Source organism: Gopherus flavomarginatus, chromosome 8 (assembly GCF_025201925.1).
Source record: "Gopherus flavomarginatus isolate rGopFla2 chromosome 8, rGopFla2.mat.asm, whole genome shotgun sequence".
Lineage (NCBI taxonomy): Eukaryota > Metazoa > Chordata > Testudines > Testudinidae > Gopherus > Gopherus flavomarginatus.
The window spans coordinates 57,282,260-57,309,110 of record NC_066624.1 but is presented as its reverse complement, the minus strand read 5'-3'; the positions used below and the strand labels follow the sequence as shown (position 1 = coordinate 57,309,110).

The following is a 26,851-nucleotide window of genomic DNA, read 5'->3' as shown; positions in this document are numbered from 1 at the left end:
CTAGCCTTACACCCAGTATCTCCGATTGTGTCAAAGGGGAGCTAATCTCTGTTGAAAATCCAGGTGCACTTATGGGTGCTGAGATGTGTTGGAAATCTGTTCTATAGCCCCTGGCCTTCAAAGCCCATTGGAATCAATGGGGCAATTCTGATTTATAACAGCTGAGGATCTGCCTCTTGTTTTAAAGCCCTTTGAAACAAAACTAAGACTGATATAAATTTCCAAAGAAACTTGACCCTCCCTCGGAATTTGCATCTGCAAACGCTAGGCGACAGAGGCTTGCTCCTAAGCCCAGCAGAGTGAATGGACAGAGTTCCTGATTTCACTGGGCTGTGGATGAAGCTCCATTGTGGCTTGTTGTTTATGGCACATCTGATCTCTGGAGACTTTGAAAAGCAGATGTGTGTGAAAAACTCAAGCTTTTAAGTAAAAAGACCCAACTAATATTTGTCATTCCTTGGGTTTTGTGTCTCCCATTCATGTCTCTGTGGAATTGACAGACTGTGACTGGGCACTGCATCTCAAGAAAGATGTGGAGAAATTGGAGAGGTCCAGAGAAGAGCAACAAGAATGATTAAAGGTCTTGAGAACATAACCTATGAAGGAAGGCTGAAAGAATTGGGTTTGTTTAATCTGGAAAAGAGAAGACTGAGAGGGGACATGATAGCAGTTTTCAGGTATCTAAAAGGGTATCATAAGGAGGAGGGAGAAAACTTTTTTACCTTAGCCTCTAAGGATAGAACAAGAAGCAATGGGCTTAAACTGCAGCAAGGGAGATTTAGGTTGGACATTAGGAAAATGTTCCTAACTGTCAGGGTGGTTAAACACTGGAATAAATTGCCTAGGGAGGTAGTGGAATCTCCATCTCTGGAGATATTTAAGAGTAGGTTAGATAAATGTCTATCAGGGATGGTCTAGAGTCTAGACAGTATTTGGTCCTGCCATGAGGGCAGGGGACTGGACTCGATGACCTCTCAACGTCCCTTTCAGTCCTAGAATCTATAAGACTATGTCAGGAGGACAGTTCTGCACTCAAGCTATGCCAGGGATAGGAGAATGAAAGGCTTGGTGGTAAATGAATCTCTTTCAGAGGCCTGGCCATGGTGTTTCCTACAGGTACTACAGTGCAAGCTGGTTAATCACAGGCTACCACTGCCTCTTTCATTGGGACTGAGTGAAGGAATGCCGGGAAAGAAGGCTCCTAAGATGTCTGTCTGTGTCTGATTGGAGCAAGTAGGGAGAGATGAGACTGTACTGGGGAGGAGTTCTGTTATAATTATTTGATATTTACAGAACCCAGAGCCTAGGTGCTGTAGGGATGTAATGGAGTATACCAGCCCCACACTGGTGAGGCAAGGGTTAAAGACCTACTCTGGGCCCAGAAGGCCATGCCTCCTTGCTGCTGCTGGGCATGCTCCTGCTGGAGGGAGAATTAAAGGGGAGCAACTCAGCTCAGTCTGGGCTGGCCCAGGAGGAGAGCAATTGAGTGCAGCAGCCCTCTGCTGGGAAGCCAGCAGGGCTCTGTGCCGCCAAGACTGAGCCTCAGACCCAAGCCACTGGAAGCCTGTCAACCATGGAAGCTGAAGGTGACAACTTGCTTTTGCCAGCGGAGGAGGCAGCTCAGCAGGGTACACGGGAGGGACCCCAATTCTAGCCCAAGATGATAGGGTAGGAAGGGACTCAAGGAGCATGCTTAGGGGTATCAGGCCTCAGGCCCTGTATAAGGGATACTGCTTTCAAGGGCCCTGGGTTGGAACCCAGTGGAGTAGGGTAGGCCCAGGTTCCCCCTACCCCAGCTCTCGCCAGGGGTGATGCTACCTCAAACTAGTGTCGCTAGGCAGGGCAGCCTTGGAACTCTCAGCAGGGGTGATGCTACCCCAAGCTGCAACTGCCAGGGGAACCGACCCTTGGACTCTCACTGTTAGGCGTTATCTCCCAAACTATTGCCATTAGGTGGTACTGCAGGCCAGAAGCACACAGCCAGTCTCCCAACAAGGGGTTTATCCTGCCAGGTGCTGAGCATGCTGGGCCTGAGCCAGTAGAACACTGACACAGATGCATAGGTGCTGGAACTAGGATTGCGGGGGATGCTGCAGCACCCCCTGGATTGAAGTGGTTTCCATTATATCCAGGGTTTACAGTTTGGTTTAATGGCTCTCAGCACCCCTGCTATAAAAATTGTTCCAGAACCCTTGCACAGGTGTTGAGCTTTAAGGATGTGACCACTGAATTCCATGACACGATTCATGTGCAGGGCATGGACAGAACGCTGAGCATCTGGCACAACCAAGTCCTGCCACTGCAGATAAAAAGCCAGGTTCTCTGCCCTGAAGCACTTACTGCTGACCTCTAAACCTAGGTCAGCACATGGGGTCAGCAGACAGCAGAGCAGGGATGGGGTGTGGAATACCAAGGGTTAGCAGTAAGTTCATGTGGTTACGGAGTGTGCCATGCACACAGGGTTCAGTTGAAGTTCAGCTCTGATCTGGAAGGGGATTGTTGAGAGGGCACAGTGAGTTTCCATGCTGTTGCCCTTTGTGATTTCCAGATGAGATGTTCTCAGTTTCCAAGTAAAACCCGGGTTGGATTTTTAGCTACCAGTCATGCAAACTCAGGTTCGGCTCTGATGACCAGATCCTTCCAGGCTCCTAACTCGATTGATTTCAGAGGAAGTTAGGAGTCTAAATACACTTGAGCTTCTGGGCCTGAGAGCCAAAATAAACTCTCTCCTCACACACTGTGATGGTTTCCCCCTCACCAGGCTGCCCCTTGGAACTAGGGTACCATTTTGCCCTCTGACCCACCAGCCTGGGCTCTCACTGTAGCGGGCAGTCACCCCGCTCCAGCCCTGAAAGGGTTAAAAGCCAGCCCGTGGAGAGAGCTGGGACTGAGAGACAATAAGGGTGGGCTTGAGGCAGCCAATCAGGGCCCAGCTGGACCAGTATAAGAAGGGCTTCTGCAAGAAGGCAGGGAGTCAGTCTCTCTCAGGATGTGGTTGCCTGGGAACTCAGGATATGGGAAGTAGAGCAGGGCTGGGGAAAGGTGAAAGAAGCTGGGGAACTCCAGCCTGGCAAATCCCCAGGCTGCAGGCCTTGCCAAAGGCCAAAGCCAGTACAGGGGTTTTAGAGGGGCAGCCTGGGGTTAGGCAAAGGCAGCAGGTCCAACCCTCACTTGCCAATGATGAGTGGTCTTTACAGACTGCAGTTTGCCTCAGTGAGTGGGGGCTAGATGATGACTGGCAGTAGCCATGGAGGCAAGGTGGGTGAGAGGGTTGGGGGTTCCCCTAGGAGGAGAGACTTAGTGTGTGGGGGTATTGCAATGGGCAGAACCCTAGGGTAGAGTAGAACTTTAAAAGCATGAGCCTTATTTCCTACTAGTAGTTCTCTTTGGTTCACTTCTCCCAGACAGCATGGATGAGGTGAATCATTAGAAAGGATGAGAATGAGGAGGAGTTATTGGGTGGATGGGAGTGGTATGGAAGAAGACACTGAAACAGTGCACACAAAGGTAGGTGGGCATTAGTGATTGGGGGATGTGATAGAGACGAGGTCAGAGATTTTGGCAAGGTGGAATTAAAGTAGAGCAGTGGTCCCCAACCTTTTTTGTCTGGCAGGTGCTGGACGATGAGCCACCATGGCCGGCAGACAAACATCTGCTGAAATGCAGCAACGTCAATAGGCGAAAAATGGCAGCATTTCAGCGGCGACGCCTCTGGATGACACTGCTTGTGAGTGGCATTTTGGCGGTTGCTCATCCGCCACACAGTACACAGGTGCACATAGATGCCCTGACAGGTGCTATGGCACCCACAGGCACTGCATTGGGGACCACAGAAGTAGAGTGTTTGGGGTAAGGGTGAGGTGATGAAACTTGAAGAGAGGAGGTAGAGAAAGGAGGAGGGATATGAGCAGACCAAGGAAAGTATTGTTTGTATACAGTGGGGCCTAGAGGTCCCATTGTGCTAGTTGCTATACACATAGTGAGAGACAAGTTCTTCAGGGCAGGGCATACAGCCTAAACACACCAGGGAGAAAGAGGCCCAGAAAGGGGAAATTGCTCAAGGTCACACAACAGGTGGGTGGCAGTGCTGGGAACAGAGGTCCAGTCTTCTGCATCCTAGCCCAGTGCTCCATCCACTGGACCATGCTGCTCCCTGCATACAGGCATCTTTTTAACAACACAGCTATGTGTCTGTGAGGCTATTTCTCCTTTAAGGGCTGGGAGAGGGAAGCAGGGGTAAGACCATCACTGTCTCCCTGAGGGATTGGGGCAGCAGGCAAGATCTGCTGGACTGAAGGTCTTGGGGGGATTATGCTGGGGCTCCTGCAGGTGCAGGGGATGTGCCTGGGTGGTGTGTGTGGGGGGAAGGATTTGGGGTGGGGGCAGGATTTAGGATGGGGCTGCTGGGCTGGGGGTCCTGGGGGTGGGATTTGGGCTGAGGGCTTTGGGGGATCTGCATAGGGCTGTGCCTGGGCGGTGTGGTGGAGGGGGGGGGGGGGGGATTTGGAGTAGGGGCTGTTGGGCTGGGAGTTGCAGGATTTGGGTAAGGGCTCCTGGGTGGGGGTCTCTGGTGGTTGTGGAGGCAGGATTTGGATGAGAGCTGATGGGCTAGTGGTCTCTGGGGGGCAGGATTTGGGATGGGGGCTGAGGATCCTTGGAGAGGCAAGAGTTGGGGTGGGGGCTGCTGGGTTCGGAGTCCCTGGGAGGGGCAGAGTTTGGGGAAGGGCTGAGAGTCCTGGGAGGGCTCCATAGAGGGCTGTGTTTGTGCGCTGTGGTGGGGGGAGGAGGAGTTGGAGTAGAAGCTGCAGGCTGGGGATCCCAGCGGGGCAGGAGTTGGGTGGTGTGGGAGCCAGGGTTGGCGGGGGGCTGCAGGTCCCTGGGAGGGGCTTGGGAAGGAGGCTGAGGGTGGTGCGGGGGGGGGGGCCTGCAGGTCCCTGGGAGGGGCTTGCGAAGGGGGCTGAGGATGGTGCGGGGGGGGGCTGCAGGTCCCTGGGAGGGGCTTGCGAAGGAGGCTGAGGGTGGTGCGGGGGGGGGCTGCAGGTCCCTGGGAGGGGCTTGCGAAGGGGGCTGAGGATGGTGCGGGGGGGGCTGCAGGTCCCTGGGAGGGGCTTGCGAAGGGGGCTGAGGGTGGTGCGGGGGGGGGCTGCAGGTCCCTGGGAGCGCCTTGGGAGGGAGGCTGAGGGTGGTGCGGGGGGGGCTGCAGGTCCCTGGGAGGGGCTTGCGAAGGAGGCTGAGGGTGGTGCGGGGGGGGGGGCTGCAGGTCCCTGGGAGGGGCTTGCGAAGGAGGCTGAGGGTGGTGCGGGGGGGGGCTTGGGAGGGAGGCTGCAGGTCCCTGGGAGGGGCTTGGGAGGGAGGCTGAGGGTGATGCGGGGGGGCTGCAGGTCCCTGGGAGGGGCTTGCGAAGGAGGCTGAGGGTGGTGCGGGGGGGGGCTGCAGGTCCCTGGGAGGGGCTTGGGAGGGAGGCTGAGGGTGGTGCGGGGGGGGGGGGGGGGGGCTGCAGGTCCCTGGGAGGGGCATGCGAAGGAGGCTGAGGGTGGTGCGGGGGGGGGGGGGGGGCTGCAGGTCCCTGGGAGGGGCTTGGGAGGGAGGCTGAGGGTGGTGCGGGGGGGCTGCAGGTCCCTGGGAGGGGCTTGCGAAGGAGGCTGAGGGTGGTGCGGGGGGGGCTTGGGAGGGAAGCTGGGGGTCCCAGAGGCGGTGCCGGGGACAGTGTTTTTTGGGGAAGGGCTGTGTGCCTCAGTATCGCCCCCTCCCCCCCGTTGCCGCAGTGACGGCCCGGCCCCAGCCGTGATGTCACCCAGCGGCCCCCCGTTAGCTGGCCGGGCGTCCAGCGCAGCCAACCAGCGGCCGAGGGGGGGCGGGCCGCGCACCCCTGAGCCCGGCGCGGCGGCGGCGGCGGCGCAGAGCAGCTCTCAGAGCGCCGGCTGCAGTGTGCTGATGCCTGCGCCGATCGCGGAGAGCCGCTGAGCCGCGGCCAAGGTAAGAGCATCCTCCCGCCCCGGGCCAGGCAGGTGCATCGGGCAGACGCGGGAGCCCCAGCAGCTGCCGCTGGGATTCGTCACCGCTGGGCAGTAGCCTGGGCAGACCCGTTTGGGTCAGACCCCCGCTCCCTCGCCGTTGCAGGGAGAACAATGGAGCAGGGTCGCAGCGCCCTGCGCTGGAGCTCTGCACCCCCTAGGGCCACGGACCCTGCCCTGTCCCCTGGCTGGGCTGGACCCCCGGCGGGATTGGGGTCGTGGGGGGAGAGACAAACCCCATGAGACCTTCCCATCCCACCCAGGTGAAACAAACACGGTGCAAGCCCTCCCTGGGTGCGGGGAGCAGGGGCGGATCAGCCCATGTTATGCCCGCTACGGCTGGTTTCTTGCCACCGTTGGCGAGAACTGGAGTAGCTGGGGAGATGGTGGTGGGGTGGGGTGGGTATTATCCTAGGGGATTGGCGAGGCAGGAGTGGAAAACAGGCAAGGGAAGGTTGGAGATGCAGAGTGTCGGGTGTGGCAGGGGAAGAACGTTGCTTCTCCAGTAAAAAATAAATATTACTGCTTGTTCTTCAGGAATCCATGTAGCTTCCCAGCATCTCCCCTGCTTCTCGGAGGCTTCCCCCAGGTAGGGTGACCAGATGTCCTGATTTTATAGGGACAGTCCCGATGGTTGAGTCTATATAAAAAAAAAGACCCCTATTATCCCCCCCCCCACCCCTGTCCTGATTTTTCCTGTCTGGTCACCCTACCCCCAGGCTGTGTGTACTTGCCTGCCCTATCCAAAGTTCCTGTCCCTGAAGCAGGGGTTTGGGCTAGTGAATTCTGCTGGGATCTGCTCCTAAATAGTAGGGATGGCAGTTCCTCATGGCTCTTCTCTGCCAGCCCTTTCTCCTGATCCTCTCTTCTGTCCTGGGCAGCGCCTCAGCCCTGGGTGCTCCCTGTTATTTACCACCGTAGCTACATTGCTGCATGTATCACAGGGAGAAATCCAGCGAGAAGGGTTAGGAGGCAGCCATGCCTCAGTACAAACCATCACCCCACCCTGTTTGTGGCAGAGTGATGGAGAGAATGCAGAGTCATGGGGCCTGGATCCGGGGCTGCCATCCAGTGGGCAGCAGTCATGGGATCCAGGCTTCCGTGGGATCTAGCAACACCCTGTGCCTGGGTTTGATTCCAGACCGGGCTCCTTGGGATAAATGGCATTTTCCAGAGAGGCAGAATGGGGCAGGGAGAGTGTAAGCAAAATGTCCATCTCGCTGTCCAGGTCTGTCACTGGGTTTGTTGGTGACTTGTCTATTTGCCTTCCACATTCAGTTTGCCTTGGGAATGTGGTAGGGGCACTGACTAAAGGCTTTTTGGCGAATAAGCATCTTCAAGGGAAGCTGCGGATGGATGTGCATGTTAGTTGCCCTGTATGGTGGAATGCAGAGTGTCCCAAGCAGCAGCTGCCGTGGATGCTCTCATCCGATGCACATGGGGGAAGATGTTACTTACCAGGGAGAGGTCTTCATTTCTCCTTTTTCCAAAATCCCAAGGGGCTGGGCAGAGGGTTGGGCTGGGAAGCCATGGTTGGGTGTCGGCCATTTTGCAGGTTTTTGAGGCTGGGCTGCTGTCGTGGTAGGGCTGGCAGCATGTGTGTATTTGTTGGGTGTTAGAAGAAAGAGGGAGGGTGTGTAGTGCTATTCCGGTGTGTAGTGCTATTCTGCGGTTCGAGCCTGCCCTGCTACCTGAGTTGAAAAGGTCAGATGGCTCACAGTCCACGTTCTGAATGTCCTCATCCTCCTAGACAAAGGGAAGAGGGACATGCCCCAGCTGGGAGCGTTCCCTATACTGCCAGAGTCCAGCTTCGAGAATGATCTTGTGCCTCTGGCACCCTGGGTCATTGGTGGCTGGGAGCGTGTGGGAGGGAATGCTTCTGGACTTGGAGGGTCAGGGTTTAGAGCATGCTGCCTGCTTTGTCACTCAAGGCCATCTTGGGAACAACATGGCTGCCTGTGGACATGGCGGAGTGCACTGAGCACGGCTAGTGCCTGGGCACACACTGGGGAAGATCTAGTGGGTCGAATTTAGGCTCCTCTCTCTTCTGCTGAGGCCAGGCACAGCTCTGCAGTTGCTGTCTGTAGCTGGGATGGAGAGCTGGGAGATGCTATTCCTGCCTGTCCTACGCTGTGAATTTGGGTGTGTCTGCTCACTGGGAGCCCAACAACAACAACCTAGTATCTGACATTCCTACAGCACCTTCACTCCAAAGAAACCCAAATAATTCCACAGATTCAACTTTATCTATGTATCAGAGGGGTAGTCGTGTTAGTCTGTATCCACAGAATCAATGAGGAGTCCAGTGGCATCTTAAAGACTAATAGCCCACTGGACTCCTAGTTTTTATTTTATCTACAGGTACCATTTAAATGCAGGCACCTGTAGCTATCAGCTTGAGCCCTGTTGGGAAACAGACTGTTCTAGCACAGTCCAGTCCTATAAGTCTAGCCTCATGGAGAGCAAATACTTGGCAGTAGTTCAGGGCTCAGATTGCAGGGGGAAAGCAGCACCAGTCTTAGCAGGCTGCCCCTACAATCACAGAGCAGCTGGGTGTTTCTGCTAAAATGCACTAGACCTGAAGAAGAGCTCTGTGTAGTTTGAAAGCTTGTCCCTTCCACCAACAGAAGTTGGTTCTGTAAAAGATATCACCTACCTACCTTGTCTGTCTCATATCCTGGGACTGATATGTCTACAACAACACTGCAAATAGGATTTAACCTGTCATCGTTAGGTTTCATTATCAACCCCAAAAGAAATGGATGGACAAAATGATACACACTGGAGCTAGCGGGTCTGCTTTTCTGCAGACTTTGTAAGACAGCCCTTCAGCTCAGCCTTGTCTCCCCTGTCCCTCTTATAGCAGTGCTCCCCGGCGTCACTTCTGTGGGGGGTGGATGGGTAAATGGTTCCTGAAATGCCAGGAAAGGTCATGCTGACGCTTTTATTCTTTTGAGGGTTGGCAGTGGCGTTAGTGTTATGCCATGTTAATTTGGAAAGGTTTATTTCCCAGTCAGAAAGGCTGGGTACTATTTTTCAAGTGCTAATAGCAGCAGTGTCAGCACAACGCACAGAGTGCTGGCTCAATTCAGTTCCCCTGGATTAGGATAGCAAATGTTTTTGGTTTTAGTGAAGAGGAGATTTAGGCAGGCAGAACGCAACCTCCAAAATGCCAAGTTTGGTTGAGATATCATGGCGCACTTGCACACACACATTACAGTAGCACCATTCTAACACTTGTAATTAATGTCAGAAGACTTCTGATTACCCCAGCAGGTCAGGACCTCAGCCAACTACTTGGTGCCCTCTGCCGCCACTGGCTCAGATGTAGGGGTGTGTGTGTGCATGTGCGGGGGGCAGGAGGAATGTCTGCTCTTGAATCACCATCACCATTACCACTTCCAGTGAGCCTTGAATTTTCCTTGGAGTTGCCCATCCAAGTACTGACCGTACATAGCTTGAGAAAGTTGACAAGAGCACAGGCCCAGGTCTTGTGGCTTGGGGGACAAGTAGAAGGTAGAGAGCTGGAAACTTCAAGTACAGCTGGATATAAAGTTCTCAGTAGGCAGTTGATTGGGCACCCTCCCTTCTTATACTTAATGTTCAGCCAAAATTGCTTGTCAGATTTCAGCCCTAATTATTTTCCTTTGTTTTTCTGGGAGTCCTTCCGCCTAGTTGCCACCTTTGCTTCTCTTCCCCCCCCTCCCCCAAACTTCACCAGGACACACAGCACCTGAAGCTTCGGCAGAGCCAAGTAAAGGGCCAAACCTGCAACCTTTGGCTCCACTGACTATTGCATCCTCACACAGCCATTGTGTCCCATGAGGTTCCTGGGTGAGTAAGTACTAGTCACCATGCAGGAGGGTTGCAGTGGTGGGCCCCACATACCCATTGGTCTATGGAATTTTCAGAGCTGGGCCCACTGCATATTGAGCAAATCCCCGATGTGTCCAGTACCTTTGCCTAGAACTCTGTAGGCACCCACAGGGCTTGTTTTCCCATTGGCCTGCCCCATGAGCAGCCCTTCACATCCATGCAAAGGGAGTAGAAGGTTACCATTCTGACCTTTGCGTGGGGGTCAGTGACTGCACATGGGCTGGGCAATGGGGACTCAGACCCACAGTGACTTGCTAAACTATTGTAGATATGGTGAAGCGGGGAGCTGGTGACATCTCCCTCAAAGCCTGTCATCCAGTGACTAAATACTGGGGTCATCTTGAACCACCAACCATTTGTCCCCAGCCATAGCTATAGGATTCCATTGGTACCAGTGTGGAATCAGATTCTGGAGAGACCTCATGTATCAATCTTGACTTCTCTTGTCCAACATACACAGGAGGCCTCCTGGCAAGGCTATTTCGAAACAAGAGGCAAAATATCATCAGGAGAGTGATACCCACCTGTACTGTCTGTCTCTTGCCCCATGGACCGTGCGCTTTTTCTGCACTCTGGAGGAGCAGCTTTATGGCAGGACTGCTTCATCCTCCATTCCAGAAGAACAAAGCCCTGCTCTTGGGCAGGGGTCTAGTCTCTCTTCTGGTGTCTGCAGTTAGTGGGCCCAGCCCAGCCGTAGGGTAGGTGGGTGTGACTCCAAAACTCCAGCATCCTCCATTTTAATTCACTGAGATGGCAGCTGTCCACACTGGGTGTGAACTGGGTGCTGGGTGTAAGGAATCCTGACATGGCTCCAAGGTGTTCTCTCAGCTGCACGGCCAGCGCAGGCTGCGCCCCTGCTGATCCAGTTTGAATCTTCCACTGCACCAAAGAGCACTGGCACTGTCTGCCCCTTTCAGCAGGGCTGTTGCCAAGTCCAGTGGCTTGTGGTGAACAGTAGCCGCCCCCTCCCCCCTCCCTGGCTTGGGAGCCAGTGACCCCACCATGCCCAGTGTGCGTTCCTTACACTGTCTGCCTACACAGTGACAGACTTCCTGCTGGTGCTCTTGGTTTTGAAACCCAGAATACATCTGAATTCTCCACAGTGCTGGGCTGGGCTAACTCCTCATTGAGCGGATAGGTGACTGCGCGCACGCACATACACACACACCCTTCATTGAGGAGATGCCTCTGGACCTGGCTCCACCCCCCCTTGACACCCATCTTAGCTACCCTTTTGCTGCTTAGGTGGCATTGTTTTGTTTTTCTTTATGGTCACTGTTGCTGTTTTTCTTGTTTCAGCAGCATCTGCCCTGAATGAGACTAGAACAATTGCTGCCCCAGAGAACCGACAGTTTAACTAGACAAGGGAGGCAGTGGGCAGGAAAGACGTGTAAGTGAAGTGACTTGCCCAATTCACCCAGCAGGCTATTGACCTAGCCAGGATTGGCACCTGTGCCTCCTGTCTGCCAGTCCAGTGCCCTACTCACTAGACCATGCTGCTTCTTTAGCTGCTAGCTGTATTGTGGCAGTTCCCAGAGGCTGTAGTCAGGTTCAGGGCCAGACTGTGCTAGGAGTTGTACCGACATGCAGTCCCTACCATGCAGACCTGACAAGCTGGTGACCCCCTATTTATTATCCAAACCTCCCCAATCCTTCAGTCTCCCCCATCAATTTGTTTAATTATTTTGAATATTAAGATGGTGTTTTGAATTAACATCTATTCATTATATTTGCACGTTTGTTTTAAAATTAAATATTTTTTTGTTGTATGGAGTAAAACAAAAAAAACCAAACATGACAGAATAAATAATGCAAAAAGGGGACTGTATGATAGACTGTGATGGGTTCGATCACAGAAACCCTGGGGCTGCCAACTGATGTGCCAAGACTACTTCTGCCCCGGCTTTCCCTGCCAGCTTGGAACTCCAGCACCCTGTCTTGTTGAGCTAGACACTGCCAGCTTGGGTCTCCAGCACCCTATCTTGTTGAGCCAGACACGCCAGTCTGCTCTAACACTGATCCAGGGTCTGAACCAAGTGCCCCAAAGCTGCAGACTTAACTGAAAGCAACTTAAGTAGTGTTCCTGTCTTTAACACTCAGATGCTGAGCTCCCAATGGGGTCCAAACCCCAGATAAATCCATTTTACTCTGTATAAAAGTTATACAGGGTAAACTCATAAATTGTTCACCCTCTATAACACTGATAGAGAGATATGCACAGCTGTTTGCGTCCTCAGGTATTAATATATACTCTGTGTTAATTAATAAGTAAAAAGTGCTTTTATTAAATACAGAAAGTAGTATTTAAGTGGTTCCAAGTATTAACAGACGGAACAAAGTTAATTACCAAGTAAAATGAAATAAAACACACAAGTTTGAGTCTAATACAGTAAGAAAACTGAATACAGACACAATCTCACCCTCCATGGTATGCCAGTAAGCTTCCTCTTACAGACTAGTCTCCTTCTAATTTGGGTCCAGCCATTACTCACACCCCATGTAGTTACTGTCCATTGTTCCAGTTTCTTTCAAGTATCCTTGGGGGTGGAAAGGCTGTCTCTTGAGCCAGCTGAAGACAAAATGGAGGGGTCTCCCAGGGGTTTAAGCAGACTTTCTGTTGTGGGTGGAGACCCCCTCCTCTCTCCTATGCAAAGTCCAATTCCAAGGTGGAGTTTTGGAGTCACATGGGCAAGTCACATGTCCATGCACGACCCAGTTTTTACAGGCAGCAGCCATTGTTCACATGCTGCCCTGAACGTCCTCAGGTAGACTTCTTAGGTGGATTGGAGCTTTCCAAGATTCATTGTCCTTTTAGTGTTTCTTGATTGGGAACTTAATTTGCACATTCCTTTCTCAAGAAGCTGACCAAATGCTGTATTAAGGCTGCTTAGAAATCAAGCAAGTACACAGCCAATATTCATAACTTCAAATACAATGACACATGCATACAAATAGGATGAATAAAATCAGTAGGTCATAATCTTTATAGAGATATGTTACATGGCATATGTAGCATAAAACATATTCTAGTTGTGTCATATATATACATTCATAAGCATATTTCCATGAAGCCTTATGGGATGCACTGTCACAAGAGCCAAATTCATTGTCTCATGTGAGGCTGGCTGGCGCTTGCTCCGGGCTTTGTGTTGCAGAGAAAACCAAAGCGATGAAATGAGAGAGTGTAAGACCCAGGAAGTGAAGGAGAGCTGATGCTTGGCACATAGCAGGTCCCAGAGAATAGATGCTATATAGAGCCAGGACATTGTCATCACAGAATAATGACATCAACCAACAGTCGTCTCTGGTGCTGTTTCATAAAGCCCAACAATGGAGCACCCTGTACTCCTCACTCAGTCATCTGTCATGGGAACAAACCCAGAACTAAAGACAATGGGCCAAATGCTTGACTGGTGTAAACCAGCATTGCTTCACTGGACGTGATGGGCCTGATTCCCAGTTGGGATAAAAGAGTGTCACTCCTCTGACTTCAGCAGAGCACAGCTGGTTTACACTAGCTGAGGAGCTGATCCCAAATGGCATCCCAGTTGTGATGCTCCCCGTTAATGCTGCTCTTTCAAGGGATGCCATGTCACGTGACCTCTGGACTAGTTTTTTGTGTCAGGATGTGGACAGAGATTTCCAGTGCTTCTGCATCAGTCGTTTGTCGCGTAGGAAGCAGGGCTCTTGTGAATCAGTCAGGGTGAAATTCCCCCTGTGCCCAGGGCTAGCGGGAGGCCTTGGCACCAGTTATGGATCTTTCCAAATAGGGCTCAGCCCCAGAGGTGCATGCCCCCTGTGTGAGAGCTTTGGATTGGGAAGCCCCAGTAAGAACAGTTCTGGCTGGAACACAAAGAGAAAGCCCTGTTAGAGAGCTCCAGAGTACACCTCTCTCAAAGCTGATTTCTGGACAGCTCCAGAGCATATGCAGAAGGTAGACAAGGGCTAGATCCCCATCCTGCACTACCCTGTCACTCTAATGCCTCCCTTAGATATACCGGTTCAGTTGGAGGCCAGTGCATGCAAAAATAAATTTCTGGGTCAAGCAATGTATTCAGAAACCTGAATATCTGATGGTGGTTTCAATGTAACATGGAGCTGAGTTGGGGTGGAGGCAGCTGTGGAAATAAAAGAGCAGGAGCAGTTGTGTCCTGCTGCTGCTGGATTGCAAGGCTGATTCCAGCTCAGCCAACGGAACAGACTGTTCAGTTTCAGAAACACCACCCCTGGAATACTGGGGAAGGGATCCCTGAATGAGGCAGCTGACATTCTGCGTGTAGGGCTTGATTATGTACGGTGCTGAGAGCTCTAGCCTGATCCAGTGAAACACTGAATCACGTGCTTAACTTTAAGCACATGAATAGTCTCTTGACTTCAGTGGGAGTGCTCATGTGCTTGTCTTTAAGCGTGTTTCCCTGGCTCAGGCAGGGCACGCCGTATTGCAGTCTAGAGCCCCCAGTGAGGGTCAGTTTAGAAAGGATTGGGTGCATTAGAGTTAAAGGTTGTTGGTTGCTTAAAGGCAGTGGCCATTGGTTTTGTGGGCTCCTGACGGTGACAGCCTAGTGATTTCTGGTTCAAGGCTGCAGAAATTGGGCCCTGTCCCTTTAATAGTCCAACCTCTCCCCGTTACTCCTGATCTCCATTCCCCTTGCGCTGGCTGCCTCCCATCTGAAAGCGGAGAGCCCAGCATCTGGATGGTGATAAGAGCCACTACTATCTTCAGCACTGCACTCAGATTACTGAATTATTGATTTGGAAAACAGCACTCATGGGCTCATCCGCATAGAGGCTGGGCAGGAAAGGCAGCTGGCTGGATTTTACCAACTCTCCTAAGATGAGACTCAGGCACAAAAGAGAGATGAGAGATTTTCACCATTGAGTTTTTGTTTTCCCGGAGCGTGCTCTTGCCTTTTGAACAATGTTTGCTGTGAGCGCTGTCGAGTGTAGGTCTGTTGCGTCATGCAGCGTTTAGGGGAATTCAGACTCTGGAACTGAGCTCCATCGGTAGCAGGGGAGGAGGAGAGATGCCTGACGGAGTTAGATGATGATGTGATTTCTTGCGGAATGGCTGCCTTCCTCAGAGGATGCAACGCAGTTGTAAGGAAAGGTGCGAACACTGTCGGGGTCAGAACAGCTCATCTCTTTGGCATGTGAGAGTGAATTTTCCAGTTAAAGGAGTAGTGGCTGCTGACTCAGCATCTCTCTGATTCCACACACCCCCTCCCCACCCCCCACTCTCAATGAGTCTTATTAACTGTTGACAAAGGACAGTTGTCAGGAAGCAACGCAGGCAGCAAAGACTCTTCTACATGGGAGCAGTTGTCGCCCCATCCCAGGGGGCCAGGATGTGATCTTGCTCCCTTGTTGTGTGCCCCAGCGGGCTGAGCCATGTGGGGTTTTTGAGCAGGCAGTGCCATGGATTAAGGGAAAGCTTGTTAGTTAATCTCTCCTAAATTAACTAGATCAAGTAGGGTTAATCAGCATGCTCTGATAGGCCTGTCGTGTATCTGCCAGCCATAAAATGTCCCTATGTTGCACAGACAGGTCCCTATCTCAGGTTGTGATTGTGTCAGATCTCATGAGCTAAGCAGGGTGGAGCCTTTTGTGGGCCCAATTGGATGGGAAACCCCCGAGGAAAGCTCATGTGCTTCAGGAAGGGGCCCCTGGAATTCAGGAGGTGGCACGCTTCCCTCAGAGCCAGAACTGAATATTGCCACCAAAGGGTGCTGGGTCACTGTGCCGCTGACAGTGCCACCATTCAGCATCGACACAGGCCCTGTGCCTGCTTCATCTCTCTCTGCTCTGCCATTCTGCTATGGCCCTTCTTCACAGGGCTAACTCCAGCTTTTTTGCCACCTCAAGTGGCAAAGAGAAAAAAAAGAAAAGAAAATACCTGATTGAAGTGGAGCGATTGAGCTGCCACCGGAGAAGAAGCGAGGCACTGAAGGACCTGCCGCTGAATTGCCGCTGGAGACCCAGACGTGCCGCCCCCAATAACGGATGAAGTGCCGCCCCTTTCTTTTGGCAGCCTCAGTCACCTGCTTCCTTCGGTGGTGCCTGGAGCTGGCCCTGCTTCTTCGCCATGTGGCTGCATCATGGCAAGCAGATGAAAAGGGCTCTCCTCTGAACTGTAGTTGGTGGGGGGTAGGAGTGTCCTAAAACAGCTGCTAGTAGATGAGGAATGAGGGCTGTGAGTGACAATTTTTGTTTCCCTCTCTTCACTTCTAAAAGGCATCTGTCAATGCAAAAGACAAGGATAGCTTTGTCCGAATCCTATGTACCTGTAGTAGAAGTGGTACAGTACTTGGCTAAATGTACATTACAAAGGTATGACCCTCACAGTATTAATTGAGCTGCTCAATACTTTTCTACAAAACAGATTTTTTTTGGCAAAAAAATGTCAGTTTTCATTTAAGTTTGCAGAGTTTTGTTGAAAAAACAAACCTCCATTTAAAAAAAATATATTTTGGCCAAAATGTTTGTCTGGTTTCACCTAAATTTCCTGTGAAAAAATATGCACCAGAAGAATGCAATGAAAATTTTCGTCTTGAATGAACATTCACAATTTTTTTTTCATTTCAAAATGTCTGCTCCACAGGAAAATTTTGCTTTTGTCATTTTAAGCCAAGTTGTCTGTCTGAACAAAAGTTCAAAATCTATATTTTGAAACAAAACACTTGATTTTCATTGAAAAAGTCTGTATTTGTCATTTCAGTATTTTTGAATCAATTTTCTTCTTGGCTTTTCATTATGTGAAAATTTTTACTATTTTGATGTTTCATGCTGATTCAGCACAAAACTGCAAACTGTTAGACACATCACAGACAATTGCCCAATCTGTGCTCATCCTGAAGGTATGACAGCCATTCACATAGCTACCTCCTCAGCTCTGGAATGGACAAGACACTGCAGGATCCAACTGTAGTCATAGTATTGATTTCACTATTCCCCTACTATCATGCAGAAGAAGCAGCACAAAAATAAATGTTGAAGCATTGGAATTTCCTCTGAGAGGGGAATTCCATTTTCCAACCAGCTACAGTTTTGGTTTTTTGATGAAAACCTAAAATATTTCAGTGAAAACTTCTTTATTTTTTTTTTTTTTTGGAATAAAAAAATGTTTGTAGAGAAAATAAATAATTTCCTGGCCAGCTCTAATATTAGCACAGGACCAAATCCTGATACTCTTTTTCTGTTCTTCTTCAGGCCTTGCTCAGTCAAATTTTTGTTTGAAACAAATGGGAATTTTGCCTAGTGTAAGGACTGGGTAAAAACCAAGTAAGGACTGCAGGACTGCATCTATTTTAAATGTAAATTGAACGCAGCATGTGAATTAAAATATGAGTTTTAATATACTTAAACTATAACTTTAATTCTTTCTTGCTCTATAAGATATGAGATCAACTTTGTTTTCTGTGTCACATGTAGGATATTGTACAGACCATATGCATGATTTATATTATTCAAATAAAGGGGTGATACACAGGAAATTTGTTGGTTCCAAATCAGGAAGCATAGTGGCAATATCTGACTCACCCAACCCTGAAGCAACTTTTCACTCTGATTTCAATCAATCTTGCAGGGCCATCCAGGATAGTTCATACAATTTTAACTATGTGCTGTTTATATCTTTTTATGGGTGTGCCCCCCGCCCCCAACATTTGTCAGGTTCTCCTTTCCTATAGACCTACTCATCAGCTGTGCACTGTCCATGATCATCCCCTACAAACCAGCTTATTTCCAGTGAAAGAAGCTTGGCACAAATTTTTTTTTTCTGCTCTCCCACTGCACCTATATGTATCTGATTCCCTGAACTACTCAAAGTTTGCAACTTGCCTTTCCTCTGAAGGTTTAACAAGACACTGCATTTGTTCTATTTTAGGGGTTTCATTTGATTATTAAATTGAGTTTGGGGAATTTAAATCATTTGTGTAAAATGCTCAGGACTGGCCCTAACATCCTGCTTTAATAAATGGACGTAGAAAAGCCTTACAAATTCATCTACCTTGTATCCCATACTATCAGTAATAGACTAAACCATTTACATCCAGCTACACCTGTTTTAATCATAGATCTGTGACTTTGCTGTCAGGAGTTCTGGTCATTCTGCATCAGACATACAGCACGAATCAATCAACATATCCCATCGATCAGTTACTGCATGTGAACAGCCTTCATTTCCCCTCCATAAGTGTCTCAGAGGTGGTATTTTTTAGGCCTAAGTGGTACTAGTGTAGAAATGACTTGTGCCTTGATTGAAGAGTGCTATTGTGGCAGTAGCATTTTTTTCTTTCCTACAGTAAGAAGAATAACAGACTCCCTAGTATCCCTTTAGTTCTTGCTTAGTGCAATACATCGCTCAGTGGAAGAAAAGACCCAGCTTTTGGCAGATACGGCAAAACAAGTTGGTTTGTTTAGCAACAAGGGGAAGACAAAATATATGGCTATCAATGTCCCAAAAGCAACTATTGGAGTAAAAGGAGCAACCCTGGAAGAAGTAAGTCATTTTACCTGTCTAGACTGGGATGAGTAATTATGGTGAAACTGTGCTAGATGTTAAGCAACAGATATCAAAGGCAGCAAACAGCTTGTATGAGCTTGAAAAGATTTGGAATAGTAGCATGATAGGCACTGACTCACAAATACAATTTTTTAACATTGGCATCGTGTCTGTCCTCCTTTATGGAGCAGAGTCATGGACATCTACAAAAGCAATTTATAAGATCAATTCATTCTAAAGTAAATGCCTGCAGAAGATCTTTCAGAGTCCATTGGAAAGAGTTTCTTGCAACATCAGACATTCTTGAGCAAACCAGCCTAAAGCATCAAATATGGCAAGAAGACAATGATGGACATATTTAGGATATGCTTTAAGGATGCCCCAACACATTTTTCATATCAAGTGACAATACGGACACCATGTGGGAAGAGAAAAAGAGAGTGACCTAGAGGAACATTATGCAGAACAGCAGACACAGACTCCAAATCCATCAACATGAGACCCAGAAGCCTGAATGGACTAGCTCAAGACTGAAACATGTGGCAGAAAAGGAGTACCATCTGCACCTGAAGCTGGGAGGATGAAGAGGAAGTCAGAGGAAAAGGGCTATCTGTGGTGATGACTCAAGGAGCAGTGTGATAAGGAGTTACACAACAAGCTATACATGGCAGGCAGTTAGGGTAGACATCTTCAGTGTCGATAGCACTTGACGGGGTCTGGAAATCTCCGGGCACCTTCCAAAAGGAAATGCAATAAGGGTATGATGCAAAGCCCTCTGAAGCCAATGGAAAGATGCCTGCTGACTGATCAAGCCCGAAGTGAATTTGTGCTGTCAAGTGAATGAGGGAAAGCAAAGGAAAAGGAAGTGAGTCTTCAGCGTTAAGCTAGAATGTGGTAGGAATATCCAAACAGAATCCCTTTGAGCAGGTGCTAACTGTAGAGAGAGGGTGGTGGAACACTACAACCATTCCATTCATGTAGTGTCTCAGAGAACCTGCAGTTCTCATTGAAACAGTGATAGTTATTGAGCATAATAACTTAATCCAGTATCAATAAAAGAATCTAACAGTGCAGGAGACGCTTTGACTTTGGCTACCTCTAGTTTATCTTCTCCCTGTTTGGTCCCAGAGGCCGTCCAATTTGGCTCACATGTCTCTGGGCTGTTCATAAGAGACTGATCAGACACTCATTCCACTCCCTAGGCTACTTTCTCCTCTCTGTCCGAGCTAGGCTTCCCCATGCACTCAGGAACTGTATTTGCAAATATGATTAATTTTTTGTTCTGCCATGCATGACAACCGGCAGTAGTAGCAGCACACGCAGGTGCAGTAGCAAGCACACAGAATCCAGTTGCGCTGGTGGCCTCCCGCTGCATGGCTGTGGGCTGGAACCAGCAGTGTAGCGTGGCAGCACCAGTATCAAACTGGATGCTGTGTGGCTGCTGGACGTTTGGGAAAAGAGGCACCAAGCCAGCATGAGAGGGTGAATTCCAAGCCTCGAGAGAGCACTAGGATGTGACCTCCAGGATCAGAGACACCCATTGTGCAGGAGCCGAGCGTTCTGGCTGGAGGTTCCTAATCCAGTGTGCCCCAGGGTGTGGGAGCATTCAGAGAGGTGAGCTTGCTGAATGGATTGAAAAGCAAAAACAGCATTGCCAGAGTTCTCCTTGCCATCATGAGACCAACAGCAGTGATCAGAGACACTTCTGCCCTTCACAGCACCGGCAGCTACAGGAGTTCTCTGGAATCCAGAAGAGGTAATGGGAAGTGTAGGAGCAGATATAACAGCCACCAGTGGCTGGCCGGAGCTGGCAAAGAATGGGAGAAAACTGAGCCATAGCCACTTTCAGCCGAGAGGATCCATTGCCCATGCACTTTGCTGAGCCCTTTCCAGTCTTATTCTATATCTGTAGCTCCTTCTGGTCTCAAATCGCGCAGCCCAGGCCTTCCATTAGCAGTGCAGTTTAATAATGCTGCTTTTCCCCCTTCCATCGGTTTGAAAACCTGCTAGGCTTAGCAGCATTACAGTGTGTCTGCTGTGTGCATTATACCTGTGGGCCATCAGCTCCAGCATCTGTGCTGATCCTTTGCAGCTGCCAAGCAACAGCAGCACTGTCCAGGAATTGTAGCTCAGACGGTGACAGGAGAGAGCCATAAATCTGGTGTGTGCTGCTGCGGTACATGGGCCTGTGCCTGTCTGCTCCTTGCTGCTGCTGCCATTCCCTTTGTACTTTTAGGAGAGCTCTGCATGCAGCTAGCTAGTGTAAGCGGGGGAATGGTCCCTTTATTGTGGGGAACTTCCCTGGCTTCTGCACTACCCCGGTGAAGTGGGCTAGCGAAAGGATCTGAGTCCTCACTCCCACTTCCTTTACCCAGAGGCCTCCCTGCCCTTGAGAACTCCCCTTCCACTCTCTTGTCTGGCAGAGTCCTCGTAACCCCAACAAGGGTGGGCCCAGGATTCCTGGGGGGGCTCAACCCCCAACCCTGCTGTGGTCACCCAGGACAGGGGCTAGGGTGTCCCCACTCCGGGGTACTCTCTTTGCACTGTGCACCTCCCTGACCCACTGATCACATCATACAATTTAAAGCAAATACAAGTTATTTAATTAACAATTAATTTAAAAAAAGAATAAGGAAAAATGGGAAAGGTTAAAGGAAAACACATCACGCTGCTCTGTGGCAGAGAGCATCACAAAGAGTGTCTCTGGAATGTCAGGGCAGTTCACAGTCTGTTGCTTGTAGGTCCCAGGCCTCCTTCTTAGGCCCTGGCTGCGCTGCAGGGACGCTGTGGGTTGGACACTTGCTCTGGCGGTGGCCACACACTCTCAGGCTCTGGGTGGCAGGACCCTTCTCCCCAGTGTCACCCCCGCCCTGTCAGGGTTATGATCCCCCTCCAAGTCTGGCCTGCAGGGCCTCTTGGCTGAGGTGTCTCCCTGTGCTGGGCCCACTGCCCAGGGTCCCCCTCGCTCTCCCCAGCTGCTCACTGCACCCAGCTCCGGACTGCTCCAGCCCCAGCTCCAGCTCCACCTCCACTCTGCCTCCGCACGGCTGCTTCTGCTGCTCTGCCTTCAGCTCCTTGGGCTGCTTCTCTGTCCTCTCTGGCTCCAGTTGCTACAGCTCTGCTCCCAAGGCAGGTCTGCTCTGCGGGCTGCTTCTGTGACTCTGCTCTCAGCTCTCACCTTTCTTCCTGGGCTGCTTGTCTGGCCCCTCTGGCTCTGGTTGCTGCAGCTCTCCTCCCAGGGCAGGTCTGCTCTCTCTGGGCTGTGCTCTGGCTTTTTGGGCTGCAGTTCTGCTCCCAGCAGCTTAGCTTGGGGCCCTGCTCTCTCCTTAGCTTGGCCCACTCCATCTGACTCAGACAATTCCAGCTCACCTCGAGGACGGGACCCCTCTGGCCTCCTGTCTCCTTGATTAGCCTGCCCGCCCTGTCAATCAGGCTGATCTGGAGCATTGGCCTCTCCACGTTGTTCCTGGAGACTATCAGTCTCAGGCTCCTGATTTCCCATCAACCCCTCCCTTTTTTAGTGCTGGAGCTAGCAACCAAACACCCCCACTGAATGTTAGTAAGGGGGCAACAGTCCCCTTACACTAGCAACAGAGAGATAATCTCTTGCTTTCTTTTTTCTCCCCTTCTGGGCCAAAACATAAGCTAATGAATGCCCCAGAGAAAACCACTCCTTCAGCTGGAGAGGAGGGTTAGTATATAATGTGTCAGTAATGTCTAGGGGAGAGCCAGGTGAGGTTAAACATAAACCCAAATGTTAGCAAGTAAGGAAATGCACAGCCATTGCTATCCAAACCACCTTAATTCTGACCCCAAGCTGTCACCGGCCTCCCTGCCTCTTTTCTGTGTTCCTTTCCTACTGCCTTCCACAGCTGTTTGTTTTGGATCAAGGTCAGGGCAGGATTAAGGCATATGCACTGTGGGCCCATGAAGGCCTCGGGTCCTCTGCATGATCCCAGACACCTTTTCCTGCAGACTTGCTCCAATGCTCATGGCTTTTTACGGACTGCCTGTCAATTTGCTGATGGCTGATAATCCTGGCCCGGTGGACTCTTCAGCAGCTGCATATTTCCCAACTGATATTTGGAAATATTGGCTCCTTGAACCTGTGTACCCAGGAGAAGTTGCCCCCTCCCTAGTTTAAACAGAAGTACACATCTCTGTCCTTTCCTAGACCTTATCTTTAATGAATGATATGGGAGTATTGTTACCAACATTGAATATAAGACCATACAAGCTACAGAGCTGTTGGCTCCTGCTCTCACTATCGCAGTTTCTCTTCAAGGTGAAGGCATTTTGGCTGGAATGGAAATTTCTACTTTTACCATATATGGCTCCATTAACTGTCAGTTTTAGAAATCACTGTGTATGGCTTAACTTTGGATGTTGGCTTTTGGGTCTTTTTTTGGGGGTAGGTGAGGATGGGGGACTTGTTTTTGTTTGGTTTGGATCAAAAAAAGGATTCTGGGATATGTCATCACAGAAGAATAATATAGGTGGCTTGATAGTTTGGTCTCAGCTGAAGAGAGAAGGGTGGAGATGTAGCTATAAAACACCTCTCTGATCTCATGATCTGATTCAACTCCTGGTCTAGCTTAGAGCAGCCTAAGGGTTGCACTAAGTTACCCTGGCTGGAATGGTTCCCTGGGGACTGTTCCGCTGGCTGAGGATTGTTGGAACACAAGGCACTCTGGCTACGTCCCTTCCTACCTTATGTCAGGGTGGGGGTGGATGGATGGCTTTGTACCATCAAAGGGAATCCCAGCTGCCCTGGTAGAGCAGCTTTCTGTCTGCTTTGTCCTGCAGGGATCTGGCCCATTGTTTGAGCTTCAACTTGGAATGTCACTGCTTTGGTGTCTGTGTTCCAACCCTAACGTTGCCGGCGGGGGTAGAGATGCAGTTGTTTTAGTATAGTATTTATTATTCATAAACCTGTAGTGGAAAACTCTAAGTGAAATAGATGGGGAAGGATGTTCAGCGGTCACAGCATTAGCCTGAGCTTTTGAAGACCGAGGCTCCTTTATCTGCTCTCACAGGCTTCCTCTCTGTCACTTAGGCTTGAAATCAATGGGAGTTAGGTGAATAAACACCTTCAAGGAGCTGGGACTTCGCCTCCCTGTGCCTTAGTTCCCCACCTGCCCAATGGGGGTCACCGCAAGGCATCCTCTTTCAGGGGTGTTCCCTTGATAGACACAATCATCATAACTAGTGATAATCAATACTTGGGAAGGGATGTTAACCATTGTATTTCAGGCCATTAACCAAGGTGACATGATTAGAGACCAGGATGAGACCTATGTTGGAGGCAGATTATCCCACATCTGCTGCTGTGGGGATCTTACACTTACCTCTGAAGCAGCTGGTGCTGGCCCATATTCGGAGACGGGATACTGGGCTTAGGGCTAGATGGACTTTTGGGTCTGATCTTGTCTGTGTTTCTTCATAAAGAGAACGATAAATCTGTTAAAGATGGTGAGGTGCTCCTATGTCAGGGAAATGGAGGCCATCTACATACTAAAACAGATTCTTAACTCGCTCACCTGGGCTGGTTAAGCTTTGATCCTGTGTAAATCCTTGTTCAGGATCTTATTCACTGTGGACCATCACATTGCAGGGTGTATAAAAAGCAGAGATGAACAGCGGTCACTGAGCACCACTGCAAGCTCATTTTTCGGATGTGAATAGGCCTTTTTCGTAAACAGAGGCACCAGCTAACCAGACAAAAGGTCTGTGGTATTTGATTTTTAAAACGTATTTTTGAGTTACACGAGCGGAGGGAGGGGGAAGAGCTTGTAGCTATTGTCAAGTGCCACATGGAATTGTTTAACTTTTAAAGAAATGATGAATTGCCCCTGAGTTTGGCCAGCTCTCCGCTCAGAATAGAACTGGGCTAAACGACCACATCTTCATATTTGTAGGCTCAAGCAGATGGTTTTGGTGAGAATTTACTGATATGATCCAGGAATAAATTTTGTCATTTGGCACATGAACAGTGCTTTTGGCATGGAATAGAATTTTATTTTTTCCATCAAAGAAATCAATAAAACAACTGAGACTGAGATGTGTTTGAAAATGTGATTGTGCTCTCCAGGGCCCCTGTTCACAAAGGTACTTGAGCGTGTGCAGAACATTGTCGCACACTTGCGCTTAGCTGCTTTCCTAAATTGGGGCCTAGATTTGTCAGCGATGAGACTATGTTGTGTTGCTTCAATCCAAAAATAATTTGTACTTTTCCAAATAAAGCTGTATCATTATAATGCAAGCACGATGTAAAAACAGGCAGCGCGTCTCTAAAGGATAGCACCTTCATTAGAAAGTGTTCTGTAACATGGGCATGCAGCTAGCCTATCAAAAATTTCTATTATAATTTTTGTTTTAGCAAAATGTTTTTTTTGGTGTGTGTGAAAGATTTTCATTTGGGTCTCAATTTTCCTATGACACTTCCTGGATTCCCCCCCAAAGTTTTTCAACAAATTTCATCCCCCTTCCCCTATTTTCCACAAAGTCCCGTGTCTTCATTTTCCAGTGAAGAAAATATTTTATGTTGATGCCCCCCTCCCCATTTTCTCTCACTTTTATTTTTTTAACTTTTCTCCTGCTTTTTTTCCAGTGGAAAGAAAGTTTAAAAAGTGAGAGAACTCCCACCCACCCCCAAGCAAAACAAATGTTCAGGGCCCTGAGGGAAAGAGGAGGAGCAGGGGGCTGGGCCACAGTTCCAGTGTGCGCCCCCCCCCCTTCCTACTCAGGTTCTGGTGCTTCTTTGGGGGCCCCCAAATTGACTGGGGCCCTTTAACCCAGCACTGTACCTGAGGGATAGAATGGGAGGAACCGCTGGCGTACACTGGCAGATCTGGGTGTGGGCCAGCACGAGGATAGCAGGAGTGACTTGGCTGAGCTGGAATGAGGGGAAGCTTGCACAGCACTGCTCACAGCATCCCAGACTTTGTGGGCTAGGCTCTCTGCTGCCGTGTGTGGTCAGTTACATCACTACCAGATTGGAATACCTGGCAGTAAGTGACTGCCGAGGACAGTGGAGACTCAGGCCATGTGTCTCAGTATTAGATAGTCATCTAAATCCCCAGTACAAATATATCTTTCCTGCAGCACTGGTACATTTTGTTTCTTGATAAAGTTTGGTCTCCGACTGGGAGGGCCCTAGCGGGATGTCTACAGTGCTTGTAAACCAGGGGCTGTGGGACTTGCACTTAAGGACTTGGTATTTCCAAGCCTGTGCTTGAGTGTCAACGTTGCATTATAAGCCTGGGTTTCTGGTTGCTGGACCTGGATCTCATACTACACTACACAGCCCTTCTGACTGGGGGCTGCGACTTGAGCTGCACAATGACAGGGCTTGGACCTGAGTCATGGTGGGACTCCAGCTCAGACCCACTCTCCTAGGTGGGGCCTAGGACTTGGGCCCTGAGTGCTTGCTGACGTGAGTCAGAAAGATACATGTGTGGATAGTACTGGGGATTGGGCTCATGCCAGATCTGAGCCTGGCTTTACAATGCAGTGTAGAGATACCTTAGGAGGCTGCAACATTATCTCAACCCAGTCCCAGGAGTAACAGCTGCAGGATCAATCTGCAGTGTTCTTGATTATTGTTTCTGGAACTTGTTTCTGTCCTAAAATTACTGTCATTTATGCAAGAGTAGTGCCAGGGACTTAACTGTGCCAGGCACTGTATGTACATAAGAATGGCCATGCTTGGTCAGACCAGTGATCCATCTAGTCTTCCGACAGTGGCTGGTGTCAGGTGCTTCAGAGGGAATTAACAGAACAAGGCAATTTCAGTGATTCATCCCCTGTCATCCAGTCCCAGCTTCTGGCAATCAGAGACTACGGACACACAGAGAATGAGACTGTGTCCCTAACCATCTTGGCTAATAAGTTCAAGGATAGTGTATGCATCAATGATTATCTAATTCCTTTCTGAACCCAGTTCTAGTTTTGGCCTTCACAACATTCCCTGGCAATGAATTCCACAGGTTGACTGTGCACTCTGTGAAGAAGTACTTCCTTTTGTTTTAAACCTGATGCCTATTAATTTCATTGGGTGAGCCCTGGTTCTTGTGTTATGTGAAGGGGTAAATAACACTTCCTTATTCGCTTTCTCATACCATTCATAATTTTATAGACTTATCATATCCTCCTTTAGTTGTCTCTTTACTAAACTGAACAGTTCATGCCTTTTTAATCTCTCCTCATATGGAAACTGTTCCATACTTCTAGTCATTTTTGTTGCCCTTCTCTGCACTTTTTCCAATTCTAATATATCTCTTTTGAGATGGGGCACCCAGAACCGCATGTGGTATTCAAGGGGCAGGCGTAGCATGGATTTATACAGTGGCATTATGGTATTTTCTGCCTTATCTATCCCTGTTCTAATGATTCCCAACATTCTGTTAGCTTTTTTTGACAGCCACTACACACTGAGTGGATGTTTTCAGGGAACTATCCA

General features: G+C 49.6%; 1 protein-coding gene across 1 annotated transcript in view; it reads left to right on the top strand.

The window, feature by feature from the left end:
• Positions 1 to 5,886: 5,886 nt before the first annotated feature.
• The window catches only part of KIF1A (kinesin family member 1A), a 185,183-nt gene continuing 164,218 nt past the window's right edge, over positions 5,887 to 26,851 (top strand). Inside the window, exon 1 of the mRNA XM_050965747.1 lies at positions 5,887 to 5,976. The gene's annotated coding sequence lies outside the window, so the exon portion shown is untranslated. The remainder of the gene's footprint in view (positions 5,977 to 26,851) is intronic.